Raw genomic sequence first — 14799 nt, 5'->3', positions numbered from 1 at the left:
ATTGGCCACAATAAATTTCCCCTTAGTGTTCAAAAATATATAGGTTAGGTGCATTTGTATAACAACTTTAGCATCCCAGGACCATTCCCATCCAGTTTTAGACAGATTCACGTGTGCCCAAAAGTTTGTCTAAACACTAGGAAGAATTCCTGTCAGCTTTCAAATCTAAACATTGCAAATACTTCTTTGATTGGAATCAATGTTTGAAGTGATAAGAGTAGTGTGAGAGAAAGTGAACATGTGTCCTTTAAACATGATCCATTCCCTAACGGCTGAAGGTGAAGGAGAGAAGGAAGTTCATGTTAATTGGTGCTATGCAATGTTGCACAATAGCCAAAACTCAGCAGTTGGCAAGAAACAAAGTTTGATGCTCACTTTGATGACACTTCCCACTTAAGTTTTCACGGACGTGGGCAGCTGTCATTCGGCATCTGATCCAGCATGGCAAATGTGAACAATCAGGAAATGCCTTGGCTTTTCAACCAGATGGACGAATTCCTCACAAGCATACGCAGGGTGTAAAACAACTATAAACCAAGAAGTACAACTTCGATTCAAATCACGTACAGAAGGGGAAGTAATGGAGAGAAAGAAAGATGAGATTAAGGAGCGAGAAACAGGAAAAAGGCTTTGTTAAAATCACAAATAAACTCTGAAGAAATTAGACCCCCCACATTTGTAAAATTAAGTTTTAAGTGGCAGAGGCTGGTAGGCAGCAATAATGACATTTATATTAAAAATTCACTAATACTTAAATGTTTAAGCTCTATTTTTTCTGCCATGCTTAATGGGAAAGTACTGCAACTTCACATTCTTAGTTCAGTGCAGAGTCTATTGGTGAAGTTGTTACAGCGCAGCTCGTAAGTGGTAAGGTACTTGGACCTCGACGTCTGCATCTTGCTTCACCCTAATGTACTCTGGAAACTGTTGCCAATTTATTTTATCGCTACAGTGATGCTTAATTCATAATCCAGGCTCATGTGCTGTGTTATATCAGTTAAGCAGCTTTGGAGATTATCCAAGGACAGAGCTTCAACTCCGTGAAGCTGGATTCTGTTGATGGGGGTTAGAAGTCAGTGAACTGAATGTTGGCTTTATTAATTCTTTTTAGAACATATTGTGTATTGGCAACATTACATGCAAACTTTGGTTAGAATTTACCTATATTGATGATGCTTTGTGGAATTTATTTGTTTTACTATTCTCCTTACCTCTCTCTACTAAAATAAATTTCCACATTTTGTTTCAGCCCTTGGTGACACTTCTGCCACAGTGCATAATGGAAATGCTCTTAATACACTTGAATTTCAAACACAACAAAAGGTGGAAAATTCACATAGTTTCCTCAAATTTGTACTTTCACAATTATGAGTCACCTCCAGAGCTTCTTTAAAAGAGGGACTATATTTCAAAAGTGCACTATTGGCTGTAAAGCATTTTGGGATGTCCTGAAAGGCACTATAGGAATGCAATTATTTTAACAACATAGTATCTGGTTATGCACTGGGAGTCTTATGAATTGTCCATTGTACATTTCTGATCTCTTCTACAAAGAAAACTACTACACTCTCAGACCATGTAGCTCCAGCTGAAACTACAAAGTCTTACTAAATGAACAATTCACATCATAGGGCAATGTTAGCTCTAAATGCTTACTTAAATCTGAATGGGACATACCGTTAACTAATGTCAATCATTATTAATTTGGTTTGGTTGAAGTTGGGCAATTAGAGAGACTCTTCCCGCTCAAAAAAGACAGTAGGACTAGGGGGCACAGCCTCAACATAAAGGGGGGGCGGTTTAGAACGGAGTTGAGGAGGAACTTCTTCACTCAAAGGGTGGTGAATCTCTGGAATTCTCTGCCCGTTGAAGTGGTGGAGGCTGCCTCGCTAAATATTTTTAAGACGTGGGTTGATGGGTTTTTGATAAGAGAGGGGATTAAGGGTTATGGGGAGAGGGCGGGAAGGTGGAACTGAGCCGCGACAGATCAGCCATGATCTTATTGAATGGCGGGGCAGGCTCGAAGGGCTGGATGGCCTACTCCTGCTCCTATTTCTTATGTTCTTATTTCTTATGTTCTTATAACATAATCAGGCACAGATTATAACATAATCAGGCTGATTCCAGAGATGGTGGAACTGACGTATGAGGAGAGATTGACTAGGTTAGGATTGTTTCTGCTGGAGTTCAGACGAATGAGCGGGGGTGGATCTCAGAGATTTATAAATTCTAACAGGACTAGATAGGGTAGATACAGGGAGGATGTTTCCGATGGCGGGAGAATCCAGACCAGGGGTCACAGTCTGAGGATTCGGGATAGGCCATTTAAGATGGAGATGAGGAGACATTTCTTCACCCAAAGAGTGGTGAGCCTGTGGAATTCATTACCACAGGAAGTAGCTGATGCCAAAATATTGAATGTATCCAAGAGGTGGCTAGATATAGCACTTGGGACAAATGGGATCAAAGGCTATGGGGAAAAAGCAGGATTAGGCAATTGAGTTGGACGATCAGCCATGATCATAATGAATGGCAGAACAAGCTCGAAGGGTCTGTTCCTACCTCTATGTCTCTATACTGCTGATCAAGGACATTTATCTAACAAAGACAATCATCCAAGAGAATATTCACATCACAATATAACCACCCACCAAACTGTCCAGGTATTCCCTCATCATGTGAAGCAATTGAGTACCATACTTCAATTTTAAAGTGAACTATGATGGGTCTTCTTTTCAATTTCTATTCCAGCACAGAATCCAACATTATTTTTAAACCACACCAATATACTGCTGATTTTGCACAAGAGAAATGATATCTTTGGATTATTTGCCATAGCTACTGTCAACATTTAACTCATGATAACTCGACAATGAATGAGCGTTTGTGAATCCTGCCCACCGTACATCACTCTGCCTCCATCCTACCATAAAGATACTTATAATGCAATGCACACAATAGTCTTTGCACCAATTGCAATTTATTTAAACATCATTATAATGCAAATACCATGCATGTATCTGAGATGGTTCCATTCCACAAACTGCTGTGGAATCACCTCTGGTGTGAAGCAAACTTAATGTTCCCAGATGAGAAACACATCTTACAAGTGGCTGCATGGTGGCACAGTGGTCAGCACTGCTGCCTCACAGCGCCAACGACCAGGTCTTGATTCCACTCTCAGGTGACTGTCTGTTTGGAGTTTGCACATTCTCCCTGTGTCTGCGTGAATTTCCTCTGGGTGCTCCAGTTTCCCCCCAGTCCAAAGATGTGCAGGTTAGATGGACTGGCCATGCTAAATTGCCTCTTAGTGTCCAAAGTAAATGAGCGGGATCACAGGGATAGGGCGGAGGGAAGGCCCTGGGTGGAATGCTCTTTCAGAAAGTCAGTGCAGACTCAATGGGCTGAATGACTTCTTCTCATTTTTCTAAGTTGTCTGCTATCAGTAAAAATCTAACTGCCCTATCAACTCTGACCCAAAATTGAACATTTTTTTCAATGTCATTGGATATTAACACACAGTCCAATGCACGTTTATGCACAAACAGAGCTTTCATTTGCATGCAATTACACGCACGCAAACCAAGCTCTGCCTCCTATTCAGGGAATGACATGCAGGCATTATAACTTAGGATTTCAAGCTCTTCACCATTCTTGTGAACAATCAGGGTCCGACTGAAAGAATCCAAGAGATCAATTGTTCTGCAGTACAAGGAATACCTTTGTGCAATGCATCTATTTCTTAAAAACCTGCCTCCAAACATCTTGCTCACAAAATTGAAATTAATGGAGTTAAAATTACACAGCAAGATTCCATTTTGAATCCAAAACTGTTTTTTTGAGTATCACGTACATGAATCACACAGTACGATAAATATTTATTCGTCTCCAGTTTTCCTTCTTTAATACAATAACTTAAAACAAACTGCACCATGAGTAAATGGAGGAGGGAAGTGGTGCCTTATATAAACTAAACAGGTCAAAAAAATCCAAAGTAAATGGTGAGCATTGTTTTTTGATATTGGTTTGAGCAGGTCTACCAATCCTAGGGTGTAAATGGGTTTTAAACGGGTTGCAATGGGAGCAGGGATGGGAAGGAGGTGGTGTGAGACTAAGAAAGGACAGGAAACAGAAAAAAAAATAATTGAATCTATGCGCCAGCTTTCATTATGCTAAAATGTAAAGGCATTATGCAATGGTAAATGTGTTAACATGTTACCTGAGTATTGATGAGCAAGAGTTGAATGGTTACACTGTTGTCCTGGAGATTCAGTAAGACAAAATAATCGAGACTTCAAAGGTTGCCAGTATCTCAGCAGTCTTGGTTTCTGTATGTCTAACCAATTTTCTGTATGCAAGTCAGGCTAAATGAGAAAAGTAAGCAGGGTAGACCTCGTAAGAAGAGACACACGTAACTAATGTAATTCGCACTAGACTATCAATTTACATGCTTCTACACTCCCCAATACCTGCTGACAGGGAATTAAAATGTCAGATTATATTAAATGGATCAATTTATAAACTTCAAAGAAATAAAAGCAGTGTTAGTACAGCTAACAGTAATCAGAGGGGAAATGTTTAATTCTTCAGATCTCTACACATCTGAGGAAAAAAATCCAAATATGGCTCGAGAAACACAATTCATGTTACTATTCAATATCCTTCTAGTTAAAGACACATCACCTGTAGGTTGCCTAGATTTCCAACAATCGAAATACACGCCTCTTCTTTAAAAAGTAATTCTCACCCTACCAGAAATGTAGCATGCAACTTGACAACAGAAAACTTTAAAATCTATTAAAAATAAAGCCTTCCATCCCAGAAATCAAAACCCCAAAAAGAGGATCTCCTCTTAAGACATTCCGCGCCTTTTCCTTAAAAAAAAGTTTTGTACAATGGACATAAACTCACTTGAACTGAAGTGGAATTAAAATGTCTAAATTCAATTCACTTACTAGAATGACTGAGTGAGAGATTCTTCCTCCATCGAGCTGGTTGAATTAGAAACCTGCTTTCAGAGATCTAATACAGTTATGTACTCTTGTCCCACTGTTTGATTGTGACTCTAGCAAGCAAAGCTGCCAACCAATACATGAACTATATTACTGTACCAGCATCCTCATTGAACGAGGATTTGAAAAAGGCAATTTGCAGGCACATCCAATCGCAGACTGTATGGTCATACGAGTAAGCCTCCCATTATTACTCAGATGAAATACTAATATCCTGAGGTCTGCACTAAGAACATAATGCCAAAAATGTTGAGTGGAACTGAAATTTCTAATTTCAATAGGTGCCAATAAGTTGCCACTCTCTTTTCCTAGTTCGCATCAGATGCTGAATCAGTAAGATAAGCAGCCTGGCTCGTGTAATTTCTAACAATGCAGTTGTGGAGATGATGCATTGTGCCATACAAGAAAACTCAGAAGTAATTTTAATAACAGTGTCTTTGCTTTCAGAGTATGCACTTGCCAACTGAAAAAGGTAATGTAAACACAGCACTGTTTTTTTCATCCTTGTGCCAGATTTATTGCAGCTTCATGTCTCTGGTGAACAAACTAGCTGGAATCAAGAAAGTGCCACAGAAGGAATCTCAGCCAAAATTGTACTCTAACTCTGTAGTCCACCAGGTCAAGAGGGCTTAGCCTGCAGGAGCTGTATTCAAACATGCAACTGATGACAGTATTCATTATGAATAACCTCATACATAGGCTGCTGCATCACACACTAAAATATTTCACCACAAGCAAATTGGATGGCCTCCGCACAAACTCATTTTCCTACCTAACAGCACAGCAATTGTACGTTCAAGGCAACTCATCTCCACCCTGTCAAGGGCAATGTTTGCCTTCCCCTTGCCCTTCCATTACCTTTTTTTAAATCCCAAAAACAACAGAATTGTATGGTAAATGGGCGCAGTGCCCAAAATTATACAAATGATACCAGAACAGTGTGGTGCCATTCTCAGGCAAGCCAGTACAAGTGAAGAAATTAAAGAATTCAAATCATTCTGTATTCAACTAAACTAAAAGAAAAACTCCACTTTTCACATGTTGATATTCATAAAGAATATCTGTATTTTTCAGTGCTTACATCAACTCATTAGCCCACTTTCCCAAACAGACCAAAAGTTCAAGCTTTGGGGGAGAGGGGGGAGGGAGGGAGACAGAGACAAAGAGTCTGAGGTCACATACCATCCAACTCAAGAACAGCTTCTTCCCTGCTGCCGTTAGGCTTTTGAATGGACTTACCTTAAGTTCATCTTTCTCTACATCCTAGCTATGACTAATACTACATTCCGCACCCTTTGCTTTTCTATGAATGGCACTGCAGGCAAGAAGCAATACTTTTCACTGTGTCGCAATACATGTGACAATAATAAATCAGATCAATTCTCTCCCTTAATAAGAACATAAGAGATAGGAGCAGCCGTAGACCATTTGGCCCCTTGAACCTGCTCCGCCATTCAATAAGATAGAACCATAGAACATTACAGCACAGAAACAGGCCTTTTGGCCCTTCTTGGCTATGCTGAACCATTTTTCTACCTAGTCCCACTGACCTGCACCTGGACTATATCCCTCCACACCCCTCTCATCCATGTATCTGTCCAAGTTTTTCTGAAATGTTAAAAGTGAGCCCGCATTCACCATTTCATCTGGCAGCTCATTCTACACTCCCACCACTGTCTGTGTGAAGAAGCCCCCCGTAATATTACTTTTAAACTTTTCACCCTTCACCCTTAACCCATGTCCTCTAGTTTTTTTTCTCCTCTAGCCTCAGTAGGAAAAGCCTGCTTGCATTCACTCTATCTATACCCATCATAACTTTATATACCTCTATCAAATCTCCCCTCATTCTTCTAAGCTCCAGGGAATAAAGTCCTAACCTATTCAACCTTTCTCTGAACTCAGTTTCTCAAGTCCCAGCAACATATTTGTAAACCTTCTCTGCACTCTTTCAACCTTATTAATATCCTTCTTGTAATTAGGTGACCAAAACTGCACACAATACTTTAAATTCAGCCTCACCAATGTCTTATACAACCTCACCACAACATTCCAACTCTTATACTCAGTACTTTGATTTATAAAGGCCAATGTACCATAAGCACTCTTTAAAACCCTATCTACTTGTACACCACTTTTAGGGAATTATGTATCTGTATTCCCAGATCCCTCTGTTCTAGAAGATCATGGCTGATCTTTCTGTGGACTCAGCTCCATAACCCTCAACTCCTTTACTGTTCAAAAATCTATCTTTGCCTTAAAAACATTCAACTGCTTCACTGGGCAGGGAATTCCACAGGTTCACAACCCTTTGGCTGAAGAAGTTCCTCCTCAGCTCAGTCCTAAATCTGCTCCCCTTTATTTTGAGACTATGCCCCCGAGTTCTGGTTTTACCTAGTGGAAACAACCTCCCTGCTTCTACCTTATCTATTCCCTTCTTAATTTTATATGCTTCTATAAGATCCCCACTCATTCTTCTAAATTCCGATGAGTACAGTCCCAATCCACTTAGTCTCTCCTCATAAGCCAACTCTCTCAATTCCGGAATCAACCTAGTGAATCTCCTCTGCACCCCCTCCTGTGCCAGTATATCCTTTCTCGAGTAAGGCAACCAAACTGTACAGTACTCCAGGTGTGGCCTCACCTTATACAGTTGCAATATAATCTCCCTATTTTTAAACACATCCCTCTAGCAATGAAGGCCAAAATTCCACTGACCTTCTTAATTACCTGCTGCACCTGCAAAACAACTATTTGTGATTCATGCACAAGGACACCCAGGTCCCTCTGCACAGCAGCATGCTGCAAATTTTTAACATTTAACTAATAATTCATTTTGCTATCAATTTGAATGCCTCACATCTTTCCCTCCCATCTACAGCACAATTCTCTGCCCACAATCTGGATTTGATTTTTGCTTCATGCTAACTCCCTTTGCCTTCCTATTGGGCAGCATCCGGAGGAAACCCATGCAGCTTCACAGCTCCAGGAACCTGGGTAGCACAGTGGTTAGCACTGCTGCTTCAAACTCCAGAGACCTGGGTCACCATCTGTGTGGAGTTTTCACATTCTCCTCGTGTCTGCATGGGTTTCCTCCGGATGCTCCGATTTCCTCCCAAAGTCAAAGATGTGTGGGTTAGGTTGATTGGCCATGCTAAAATTGCCCCTTAGTGACCCGTAGGTTAGAGGGATTAGTGGTAAATATGTAGGGATATGGGTGTAGGGCCTGGGTGGGATTGTGGCAGGTGCAGACTCAATGGGTCAAATGGCCTCTTTCTGCACTGTAGGGTTTCTATAATCTCTAAAGCGAAAACTGGTTGGGTCTGTTCTCATACTTCCTGGTTAATGACCAAATACAGAGCACCTCCCAAAACAAAAAAAAAATCCACAGTGGGGTTAAGTATTAGTCCCTGAACTCCCAAAGTGTTCCATCCACCTCTCCAGATAGCTGGGGGTAGCAAGAATTTAGTTTTTGTCCCCACACAGTGGTTAGCACTGCTGCTTCAGCACCAGGAACCAGGTTTCGATTCGTGGTTTGGCTCACTGTCTGTGCAGAGTCTGCATGTTCTCCCGTGTTTGTGGGTGTTTCTTCCCTCTGTCCAAAAGATGTCCTCATTAGGTGCATTGGCCATGCTAAATTCTCCCTCAGTGTACCTGAACAGGCACTGGAGTGTGGCGACTATGGGATTTTCACAGTTATTTCATTGCAGTGTTAATGTAAGCTTACTCGTGACATTAATAAACAGACTTTAAAATTCTCTGTTCGCAACCTGGGTTTGATTTTTGTTTCATTGAGGGGAAGAATGAGGGGAGATCTCATTGAGACGTATAAGATGATGAATGGGATGGATAGGATAGAGGTGGAGAGACTCTTCCCGCTCAGAAGGGCTAGCGCTTAATATAAAAAAGGATAGCAAGAGTTTTTATAAATATATAAAAAGGAAGAGGCTGGCGAGGGTGAACGTTGGTCCCTTAGAGGATGAGAAGGGGGACTTAGTGGTAGGGGATGGGGATATGGCTGAGGTCTTGAATAACTTTTTTGTTTCGGTCTTCACAGAGGAGGACGTGAATAATTTGCCGGATGTTAGAGATGGAAAGGTGGTAGGACTGGAGGGTCTCGATGACATTACTGTTACTAGAGAGGTGGTGCTCGACAGACTGGAGGGGCTGATTGTGGACAAGTCCCCAGGACCGGATGGAATGCATCCGAGGGTCCTGAAAGAAATGGCGGAGGTGATAGTGGATGCCTTGGTGGTTATTTTCCAGACGTCGCTGGATTCCGGGGAAGTGCCGGAAGATTGGAAAACGGCTAATGTTACGCCATTGTTTAAGAAGGGTGCCAGGCAAAAGGTGGGGAATTATAGGCCTGTTAGTTTAACGTCTGTTGTAGGTAAAATGTTAGAATCCGTCATCAAGGAGGAAATAACGAGGCATCTTGAGGGGAACTGCTTGATAGAGCAGACGCAGCACGGTTTCGTTAAAGAGAAGTCGTGTCTGACAAATTTACTGGAGTTCTATGAGGATGTGTCTAGGGCGGTGGATAGAGGAGAGCCGGTGGATGTGGTCTTTCTGGATTTTCAGAAGGCGTTTGACAAGGTACCTCACAAGAGGTTATTACAGAAGGTCAGGGGGCATGGAGTTGGGGGTAGGGTGTTAGCGTGGATAGAGGATTGGTTGTCAAACAGGAGGCAGAGAGTGGGGGTCAATGGGTGCTATTCGGATTGGCAGTTGGTTACTAGTGGAGTGCCCCAGGGGTCGGTGCTGGGGCCTCAGCTATTTACCATTTATATAGATGATCTGGAGGAGGGAACCGAGTGTAGGGTGTCGAAATTTGCTGATGACACCAAAATTGGTGGAAAGGCAAATTGTGCGGAGGGTGTGGAGAGTCTACAGAAGGATCTAGATAGGCTGGGCGAATGGGCCAGGAAATGGCAAATGGAATTTAATGTTGGCAAGTGCGAGGTGGTCCACTTTGATAGGAATAATGGTAGGAAGGATTATTACTTACGTGGAGAAAAACTGCAGCAGGTGACGGTGCAGAGGGACCTCGGGGTCCTTGTGCATGAGTCGCAAAAACCCAGCTTGCAGGTGCAGCAGGTGGTCAGGATGGCGAATGGGATGCTGGCCTTCATCGCGAGGGGGATTGAATATAAAAGTAGGGAGGTCTTGCTGCGGCTGCATAAGGCATTGGTGAGGCCGCAGCTGGAGTAGTGTGTGCAGTTTTGGGCGCCGTACTTACGCAAGGATATTTTAGCCTTGGAGGGAGTGCAGAGGAGGTTTACTAGGCTGATGCCGGAGTTGAGGGGGTTGAGCTATGAGGAGAGGCTGAATAGATTAGGCTTGTACTCGTTAGAGTTTAGAAGAATGAGGGGAGATCTCATTGAGACGTATAAGGTGATGAATGGGATGGATAGGATAGAGGTGGAGAGACTCTTCCTGCTCAGAAAGGATAGTAGGACTGGGGGCACAGCCTCAAGATAAAGAGGGGGTGGTTTAGAACAGAGTTGAGGAGGAACTTCTTCACTCAAAGGGTGGTGAATCTCTGGAATTCTCTGCCCGTTGAAGTGGTGGAGGCTGCCTCGCTAAATATTTTTAAGAAGCGGGTTGATGGGTTTTTGATGAGAGAGGGGATTAAGGGTTATGGGGAGAGGGCGGGTATGTGGAACTGAGCCACGACAGATCAGCCATGATCTTATTGAATGGCGGGGCAGGCTCGAAGGGCTAGTTGGCCTACTCCTGCTCCTATTTCTTATGTTCTTATAGTAGGACTAGGGGGCACAGCCTCAAGATAAAGGGGGGGCGGTTTAGAACGGAGTTGAGGAGGAACTTCTTCACTCAAAGGGTGGTGAATCTCTGGAATTCTCTGCCCGTTGAAGTGGTGGAGGCTACCTCGCTAAATATTTTTAAGACGCGGGTTGATGGGTTTTTGATAAGAGAGGGGATTAAGGGTTATGGGGAGAGGGCGGGAATGTGGAACTGAGCCACGACAGATCAGCCATGATCTTATTGAATGGCGGGGCAGGCTCGAAGGGCTAGTTTGCCTACTCCTGCTCCTATTTCTTATGTTCTTATGTTCATGCTGACCTCCCTTCCCCACTACCCTTTGCCTTCCCATAAAAGAGAGAGAGAATTAAAGCAAATTATGTGGATGCTAGCATCTGACAGTAAAAGAGAAAATGCTGGAAAATCTCAGCAGATCTGACAGCATCTGCAAAGAGAGAAAAGAGCTGACATTTCAAGCCCAGATGGCCCTTTGTTTAAAAAAAGAGAAAACTGGTTGGTTATGTTCTGTTCTCATTCTTCCTGCTTAATAATTAAACAAAAAGCAACTCTCAAAACAAAAACAAACAGTTTGCTAAAAATTGCCAGTGTTCCCATCCACCTCTCCACAACAGCTGGCGGGGGGGGGAGGTTAACAGTGATTGAGTTTATTTATTTATGTATTATTAGTGTCACAAGTAGGCTTACATTAACACTGCAGTGAAGTTACTGTGAAAATCCTCTAGTTGTCACACCGTGGCACCCGTTCGGGTACAACGAGGGAAAATTTAGCACGGCCAATCCACCTAACCAGCACATCTTTCGGACTGTGGGAGGAAACCGGAGCACCCAGAGGAAACCCGCGCAGACACGGGGAGAACGTGCAGACTCCACACAGGCAGTGACCCAAGCCGGGAATCGAACCCGAGTCCCTGGCGCCGCGAGGCAGCAGAGCTAACCACAGCGCCAACGACATGCTGCCTTTTTGCTTCCACCCACCCACATACATACATACATACAAACATACATACATACATACAAACATACATACATACAAACATACATAGCATTTTCAGAGGTAGATATACCCCCTCCTTTCACCAAACACCCCTCAGATTATGTAAAGCAGGGAAGGTTATGGAGACTATAGAGTTGAATTGCTCCCTCCTGCAGTGGTTACCTGTTTGATGTCCTGATGTGGGGTTGGGGTTGGGGGGGGGGGGGGGGGAGGAATTGTCTGGCTCAGGTGGGCCCCAGGTGAAGGGTGGTGGAGAGGGGTGGAGAGGGATGGAGAGGTGGGGGGGGGGGCTGGAGGAGGGGGGGGGTGGAAAACCGGCTCACCGCCAACCCATCCACACGCCGGGAGGGGGATGTGTTATTCGGTGAAAGCCGCCGGGCAGGATGGCGGTCAGTATCACCGCCAGCCTCAGTCCGAGGCCTGGGCCGCCCTCATCGGGGGGGCCCGGCCTGGGGCCCCCTCCCCCCCACCCCGTCGCCCCGGCAACGGCGGCCACACCCGCTGACTCTCCTCGCCGTTATCCTGCCAGTTTCCCCCCTTCCCCATCGCCAGCCCGCCGGCAGGAGAATCCTCCCAGCTTCCAGCAGCCGTGCCTGCTCCCGAAACCCTCCAGATCTCTGCAACTTGGGTTTCCTCCCAGTCCCACTCTGCCTTCCCTTCACCTGGATACACAGAAAGGTACTTTCCATATTTATTCCCTTTCAAATTAAACCACAATCCTTCAGAAACACTTCCCTGATGAACAATGTTTTCTCATTTCTTACCATGTGTCTTGCAGGCTGAGTCTCTCTCTCTCTCTCTCTCTTTCCTCTCCTCTCTCTCTCTCTCTCTTAATATAGTTTTTCCTTTCACCACCAGGGTCTTTCCTTCAAACTACAAGTCACATCAAACGAGTCCTTTCTGGTCTCAATGTGGGCTTTTCACCACACACAAACTGCTTGGAGCCTCGTCTCATCAGCTAACTAACTCCACTTTTTAATTCTTCCCTCAAATGGGACGGTTTAGTTTACTGGAGAAGGCTATGTGTGGAATGGGTGGAGATTTTAAAAGCCTGTAGGTCTGCAGCATAGGGACCCAACAAGTCAGTCAACTGTCGTTTTCCACATTATTCACCAGTATCGGTGAATTATTGTGATGAAGTTTGGTTTCTCTTTCAGCTTTTGTCTAAAATGTGGTTTCGTGCGTTGTTTTAAATTTTATTGGAGAAATCTTTTAAAATGAAAGTAAAACTGTTTCTTAAGGATCTCTTTGGACTCTTAAAGAAGCACAAATGTGTGTGTTCCATGAGGGATGATCATTGATAGAAAGGATTTAGATTTACTTACTCAAAGTATTAAACTGCCTTCAAAGGAATTTGACCAAATTGAAACATTGTCCTGGGTTTTGAACACATGAATTAGGAGTAGGGCACTCGGTTCCCAGAACCTGCTCCGTTATTGGATAAGATAATGGTTGATCTGATTAGAATCTCAACTTCATTTCCTGCTTGCCTCCAACAACATTTCATCACCTTGCTCATCAGGAATTTATCAAACTCCATTTTAACAACATTCAAAGACTCTGCTTCCACTGCCTTTTGAGGAAGAGAGCGCCAAAAAATCATGACCCTCAAAAGAATTCTCCTCATCTCTATCTGAAATGGGTGACCCCTTATTTTTAAACAGTGACCCTTAGTTCTAGATTTTCCCACAACAGGAAACATCCTTTCCACACCCACCTTGTCGAGACCCGTCAAGATCTTATATGCTCCCATTAAGTCACCTCTTATTCTTCTAAACTCCATGGATACAAGTCAAGCCTGTGCAACTTTTCCTTACAAGACAATTTGCCTCTTCCAGGTCTTCATGTAGTAAACCTTATCTGGACTGCTATCAATGTATTTACATTCTACCTTAAATAAGGCGATCAATGCTGTACAGTACTCCAGATGTGATTGCCAGTGAATAAAAAACTAACCTCCTCAGTCTTTCTTCATAAGACTACCTGCCCGCTTCTGGTAGTAGTCTAGTAAATCTTGTCTGAATTGTTTCTAACGTATTTACATCTTTCGTTAAATAAGAAGACCAATACTGTATGCAATACTCCAGAGATGGTTTCATTAATGCCCTGTACAACTGAAGCATGACCTCATCTACCCTGCTAATCCCCCTGACACCAAGGTTCATTTAGCGTGGCTAATCTATTTAACCTGCACATCTTTGGACTGTAGGAGGAAACCCTCGCAGACATGGGGAAAACGTGCAAACTCCACACAGTCACCCGAGGCCGGAATTGAACCCTGGAGCTGTGAGATAGCAGTGCTGACCACTGTGCCACCCAATTGTTTTGATTTAAACTTTCAGATGATGAAATAAAGGATTATGATTGGATTAAGACAGAAGTGAAAATGAAGAGACCTTTTAAAACAAATTATTTTTCAAAATGACAGTGTGGGACAATTTAGCGTGACCAATCTATCTAATGGTTTGGCTATGCTAAATTGTCCCTTACTGTAACGGGAACTAGCAGGGTAAATCTGTGTGGTTATGGGGATAGGGCCTGAGTGGGATTGCTGTCGGTGCATGCTCGATGGGCCAAATGGCTTCCTTTTGCGTTGTAGGGATTCTATGAAAATGTGGTATTTTGTACCGTAATGGAGAAATTTGGCATTCCACAAATATAAAGTAAGCTACTCTGTGCCAGTGAGAGTGTTGAGAAACAATTATGGAATTAGTATGCTCTTTAAAAACCCAATTACATCTGATTCAGCAAGGTGTAACATTTCAAGGGTTTTTTTTCAGTAAGAGTAGCAGTGTAAGAATGGATATTCTCAGCATTGAATTGGTTTCCCATTGATTGCTATCTAGAGAGGGTGCCTCAACAGCACACACTCTGGAGAAGTGCAGAATCACTGAAAGCAACTTCTGGATTCCCAGATTATCCTATATGTACAGATTTCCAAGGTCAGTTTTAGTAAAGTAATTATGCCAAACACTGATGGGTTTGGCCATCATTACTACTGCAAAACCCAGG

At 43.2% G+C, this 14799-nt stretch overlaps 1 protein-coding gene across 3 annotated transcripts in view; it reads right to left on the bottom strand.

Moving 5' to 3' along the window:
* Positions 1-12793, bottom strand: part of tlcd4a (TLC domain containing 4a) — a 66461-nt gene extending 53668 nt beyond the window's left edge. Inside the window, exons 1-3 of one of the 3 annotated variants that reach the window (XM_080195270.1) lie at positions 12552-12793; positions 4220-4364; positions 376-527 (exon numbers count right to left, since the gene is read on the bottom strand). The gene's annotated coding sequence lies outside the window, so the exon portion shown is untranslated. Of the gene's footprint in view, positions 1-375; positions 528-4219; positions 4365-4955; positions 5008-12551 lie in introns of those variants that run through there. The other 2 variants (XM_080195272.1, XM_080195271.1) reach the window with 2 other exon arrangements.
* Between the last annotated feature and the right edge of the window lie 2006 nt (positions 12794-14799).

The sequence above is a fragment of the Carcharhinus amblyrhynchos genome, chromosome 9 (genome assembly GCF_965287045.1).
Source record: "Carcharhinus amblyrhynchos chromosome 9, sCarAmb.v2.hapA, whole genome shotgun sequence".
In the NCBI taxonomy this organism is placed as follows: domain Eukaryota; kingdom Metazoa; phylum Chordata; class Chondrichthyes; order Carcharhiniformes; family Carcharhinidae; genus Carcharhinus; species Carcharhinus amblyrhynchos.
Note: the sequence above shows the minus strand (reverse complement) of the source record. Positions and strands in the feature narration are given on the sequence as shown.